The sequence below is a fragment of the Empidonax traillii genome, unplaced genomic scaffold (genome assembly GCF_003031625.1).
Source record: "Empidonax traillii isolate 1590-97213 ecotype Southwest subspecies unplaced genomic scaffold, ASM303162v1 scaffold456:size804173, whole genome shotgun sequence".
Taxonomy (NCBI): Eukaryota; Metazoa; Chordata; class Aves; order Passeriformes; family Tyrannidae; genus Empidonax; species Empidonax traillii.
In genome coordinates, this window is record NW_020955649.1 from 592,609 (window position 1) to 598,608 (window position 6,000).

The window sequence follows — 6,000 nt, forward strand, 5'->3', positions numbered from 1 at the left end:
CAGACCCAGTGAGACTGTGTGGGCAGCACAGTATTTTGCTGAGATTCATGGCGACATGGCACTATCAAAGAACTTTCTTTTTTTCTTTCTAAGTTGTGTTCAAATAAACAGCAGGGCTTCAGTTCTTTTCTGACACTGCTAGGAATAGATTTATTCCTTTTCTTCTCTTTCTTGGAAGCCAAGTTAACACAGACAGGCTGAATAGATTTCCAGGTTCACTAATGACCTCACAGGAATAGAATAATGAAATCATATCTGCCTCTTTACTGAAGAGAGACAGCCCAAGCTTTCACAGATCTAATTATTGCATTTCTTGAAGATAAATTGCAGCCTTGAAGGCGTCTCACAATCACTTATCAGGCAGAGCTCCATGGGCACCAACTTTCATTTTTCTCCAGTACAGTGATGTACTGCCAATATTTAACAAGGGGCTCCCACTAAAATTTCCCTATTAATCTGTTCTATACCCTTGTGTCCCTCAGGCACATATTCTTGCAGGGAAAGAAAACAGTAACGAAGAAAATCGATTCATTTATTTTTACATTACTCTTTAAACATTTTCTGAGGGTCACAGCCAAAGGGAAAAATGAAACCACTTGGCAAACAAACCTCTATTATATGTACTTTTGCAGGAAATGTTTATACTTCACTTCATTCCTGTTGAAAAAAAAAAAGGCGGGGGGAGGGGAAGAAAAAAAAGCTGAAGTACTTTTAAAGTGGCATTTGACTTGTGATACTGGCACTGGTAGCAGCAAAGATATGGAGTTACCTTTCTGTGAAAAAATGGAAAACTCAGGAAAGGCATCCTTTTACAAAGTTTGAAAAGGAACAAAACCAGTATTCTCAAGTATGGCAAGGACAACAACTAGCTGAGTGAAGGGGAAGAGATTCTTGGTGAAATGCAGTGATCACCACCTTACTGCACTGAGCAATTCCATCCATTCCAGTGGAGTGGAGGAATATACAACGAAGAAACAATGAAATACACTGGACCACTCTGTATTTTTAAATAGATATAATTCTACTTTTAACTGTGTACAAGGGCTGGTCACTAGATAATATAATTACAAGAGGATGAAAAGAAATCACCCGATTTAACAAGTATCTAGGGGATGCCGCAGTTCCAGTAGTGTTAGGAAATCATCCCAATACTCCTTTCAGTTTGGCTGCAAAACCTTAACGAGGCTCTTAAGGAACACCAGGGGTTTGCTCCAATGATGTCCGCTTTTCCCCCCTTTTTTTGAACTAAATCTGACAGTGTTTTTAAATTGGCTGAATCTTTTACTTGTATTTGCCTTAAGAAGTGACCAGAGATATTTTTGTAGGTTTCTATAGTTGGTTCCAAATGAAAAACAATTGTTACTTTTTTGTCGGTGATGGTATAGCTAGTAGGAGTGTTCTGTGACTTAAAAAGAAAGCAGAACTTTTAGTTCTTTTTAAAAAAAAATTAAAAATTGTTCTTGCTCTGAAGTGAAAAAAAAATACTTATTACACTTGAAATTTCAGAGCTTACATGAACTTTTCTGTTATTACTTATGTCTTACTTGACTTTTTCAAAGAACTGATGTGAAAAATATTGGGATGACGTGACTACTCATCCCAATAATGAGCCCTGCTTCCCCACCCCAATAATTAACAAGTAGCCACCCGTTATTAAGCAGACCAAATATTTCAATAAAAGGTCCTGCTGAGTTGTCTCTGTTCTGAAACAGATTTTACTTCAAAATTGAAATAATGAGGTTCTCCTAAACTGATAAGCAGCTCAATCAAGCCCACTGCACTGGATTCATAAATCTTAAGCAGGGTTTAATTACGAGCAGAGTTTTCCTGACAGAGCCAATAATGGGGCCTTTTCCTCTCGCCTGCTGACTTGTTGTGGTTCCCATGATTCCAGTAAATCTCTGTAGACCTGCCTGCAAGGAAAACATTTTGAAGTTTAGACATCACTTAAAAGGGAATTTGAGGGAGTTGCAAAAACAATGCCCCGATGAAGACGGCTGTTAAACACTGGGGACAGGCAGCTGAAAACAAAACACCCAAGCAAGTAATTAGCAAGACCAAATCACTTCCAATTAGGCATCTCAACAGCAATCCTATGTGGTCTCAGAAGGCCATTCCCTTTGAAAGAAGAAGACCACCTCTAAAAATATATCCTTACTCTACCTAGAGGAATCATTTGAGCAAGGGAAGAGTGTAGAAAGCAGACTACAATATGGTAGGATCATGCACAGCTTTCTGCAGAGGCCAGCATGCCTCTTCTAGAGCTATGGGAGCATTCAAAAACACTCTAAATGCATATATTGTTCAAAAAACATGTAGATGTGGCACTTGAGGATGTGGTTTAGTGGTGAACGTAGCAGTGCTGGGTTATCAGTTGGACTTGATAATCTCAGACATCTTTCCCAGCCTTAACTTTTCTGTGTTTCTGTGAAATCCTGATCCTGTCTGGGGATACCAATAGCAAGATTTAGTATGTGAGAGAAAAAGTCATGCTGAAATAAATGGGATTAGCCAGTATTTCTTCTTAGCAAAATCATAACTCTGACTGAGTTGGCACTTCCGTACGACTGTTCAACACAGCAGTAAATTGGCTTTAAAATTTTTTTGGACTAGAGAGACTGGCAACTGCAGCACTTACTGAATCAGAGAAAAGTCAGAACTAGAAATTCAAGTCAGTCAAATGCTCAATGCAGAGGTCTTTGCCTCTGTCTTCTCTGTTAAGTAGGAAATAATGTTGGATTGCTGAAATAATGGTATTTAATTGAAAAATCTTACTGTCATAGACAAACCATCCAGTTGTCCCATGCTCTTCAAAAGCAAAAGAAACAAAAGGACAGGTTCTTCTAAAAGAACTCAGATTTAACAAACCCTTCAAATACAGTTTACAGCAAAATGATACAGCAGGGATTTCATTCTCTTCTCTACCATCACCACTGCTTTAGAGCTACCAGAATCTGGAAAACAAAGCTCAATGAAAGCAATATAAATGCAGGTTAAGACATCTGAAGACTTTTGTGAGTTTTACTCTGTACTTAGTTTAAGTCTTAAGACTAATACGGCACATTCCTTCTTTGCAGAGAGTGCATTAGATTTTAGCTGATTTATTGTTGTGCTGTGTGGACTTGAGGGAAATCACTGTGCTGTGGTGTTTCACAGATTACACAGTGTACAAGCCAAAATATTTGTTATAAAAGCAACCATTTGTTATATTTGCAAATCTTTATAGGCCATGCTGGGGAAAAGCAAATTCAATACTACTGGAAAAATTCCTCTCATACACCGAGGAACTGGAACACAAAAGATATACACAGAGTGATGAGTCTTGTTTCACATACCTTCAGTACTGAAAACTGTTGCATGTCTAACACATACTAAACTCATTTAGAGAACTTAGTATTCTCTGGGTGCGATTCCAATGAGTTCAAATTAGCCATGAAAAAAACCCCAAACATTACGGAAAGGCTTCCAGTTTCAAGAAGAATGTGAGTTGTTTACATCTTCCCTTTCAGATCTCCCGACTAACCTATTTGTTTAATAACCAACCCCTGAATTTCAGCCTCTGTTTGTAGTCTCAAAATATTTGAGGATCTTCTTGAAATTATTAGGACTCTTGTCAGTATTTTGAGTATGAGTTAAAACAGAGTAAGCCCTCATGTATAGTGGGGATGCTGGAAAGAGCTTCTTCATATCATGTGTGGCCTTTGTCCCTGCTTGATGAGTTTCACAATTCATTTTACTTTTCACGAGCCATTTCTAGAAATTTGCTCTAAGTGAGGAAAATATTTTTGTGTATTTTTTATGTCCATTTCAGATTCTCAAAATGTCCCTCAAGTGCTTACCCAGGTGTGGTATGTTGTTGTGTTATCTTCCCACCTTTCCTTTTCATTTTGAGAGAAGGTCTATACAGATTCCTAAACTCCCTCAAAGAATCTCTTCAGGATTTTATCATGAAGTAAACATGAAATAGAGAAGTCAGGTTTTTTCTTCAGTAGCTTTTCACAGTGGGCTATAGGGGAGATATGTGATGAATCCATCCACTTATACATCTTTGGCTCATCTCCAATGACCCAAACAGAAAATTTCCAACCAACACTGTACCTTATTAAGATTTCTCCTAACCTTTTATTGATGACATAATTAAAAAGGTACTTTTAATTAAAGTTTACTGAATGTCCTCAGCAGTTGAAGAGTTCTGCTATCTGTGAATTCTCTGCAAGGCTGTGAAACTGTAGGAGTATCTTTCTGCTTCCCAGAGACTAAATGTAGCTTTGCTTTGAGGACTTTGCTCAAACCTGAAATTATCCGGCTTTTGGTGAAAGCTGAACATGTAAAGAAGTGAAACAGAGCGTAAAGACCCTTACTTTTGCATAGAGGGAAAAAGAGAGTTTTGTTGGGTATGTGGAGAGATCATCTGCAGCCAAGCTCTCCCAACTTCATACTTAAATCCTCCCCTATGCATATGAATGGAAGCATTAAACCATCCACTTTGTTTAATGTTTCACAAGAAAAACTAGCCACAGAAAAGGACCCAGATTTACTGGTGACTGCCATTTTATATCACAAGCCAGAACATGATGCAGCAGGATCATATTCCAGTTCTCTGGAATGACACCTCTAACTTTGTCCTCTGCAGAAACAGGCCATCACAGCTCCCCTCAGCTACACACTCTGACATCGCCAGTGTTTGCACACACATGCACCGCTGCCCCTCTGAGCATAATGGCAAAGGGCAGACTTGGCTGCTCAATGCCATAAGATAATTTAGCTGCATTCATTTTGATGTAGTGCTCCAAGCTGTGAAAAGCTCATGACCACTAACAACACCTGAAAGAAAGTTTATGAAGTCAAATGAACTTCAGCACTTGTGCCAAGAAATCAAAATACGAAAAATCTGCAAAAAAAAACCAAACCAACTTTCCCCCCCTGCCCGCCCCCCCAAAGAAAGTATTTTTTAGTGTAGCTGTAGGTATTGCAAAAATAACTGAAAGGGACATGAAAAAAAAAAGCTGGTGTGTCAGTTACCAAAGTTTCATCTAGTTTTAACTTCACAATATAAAAATTCCTCTATCACTTGCCACAAGACTTTTGCACATCAGAGCCACCTTAAATAATATCTGAGTTAACACCTGAACTTCCCACAAAGCATAACACTTGAGTGTATGCATGAGATTTCCTCGTCTTTACTTAATTCTGGCCAGGTAGTGATGTTTTCTTCCAGGATGAATATGTTGAATGTGTTACAGAGTCACCCTGTTGCATTATAAATGTTTTCCTAAATGGTAGCTCTGTCTTTTTCTTGCTACTTTGCAAACCACAAATATTTGTAATGTGTTTCAGAAGCTTTGTTTTTGAGTCAGGCTCTGCTACAGTCTTTAACCTTGCCTTTTGCTTTTCAAACGTTATGCCATTTTCAGCACATATTGGCATGTAAGGTCTCACTACCGTCCTGGCATTCATTCCAGATAAAGAATTGACACATTAATCCAATCTAAATCCTATGCAGGTTGCAGAAAACAGTGGTGCTGTACCTGACACAAGTGGACATCAGTTTCAGAAGAGAATCTCTCCAAGAAGAAGTGCATCACATTACAAGAGGGAATTTAAGACATAAATGGCAGGGAAAAGCTTATAGCAAAGCTTTCTTAACACCCAGGCAGATTAAAAAAAACCTTGAGACGTTCACAGAACTGCTTGAGTTCACCTTATAAAGCAAACTCCTTTGCAGCATTCAGGGACAGCAGGAACTGAGCCTGGAAATCGACACCAGCTTTCAGAGGAGCTTTCCCAGAGCACAGAAATGTGGTAATAAATTAAAGATGTAACATTGTTTTAAAAGAGAGAGAGTTTGAGCTGACAAAGCGCAGCAATTTGACCATACACTTTGCCTACAGTCACTTGGCAAGTACCTTGAGTGGGGCAGCACAGCATTTAATTAAAAGTAAATGATACACTTGTTCAACACAGAGCTTACATTTAAAAAAAAAAAAAAAAAAAAAAAAA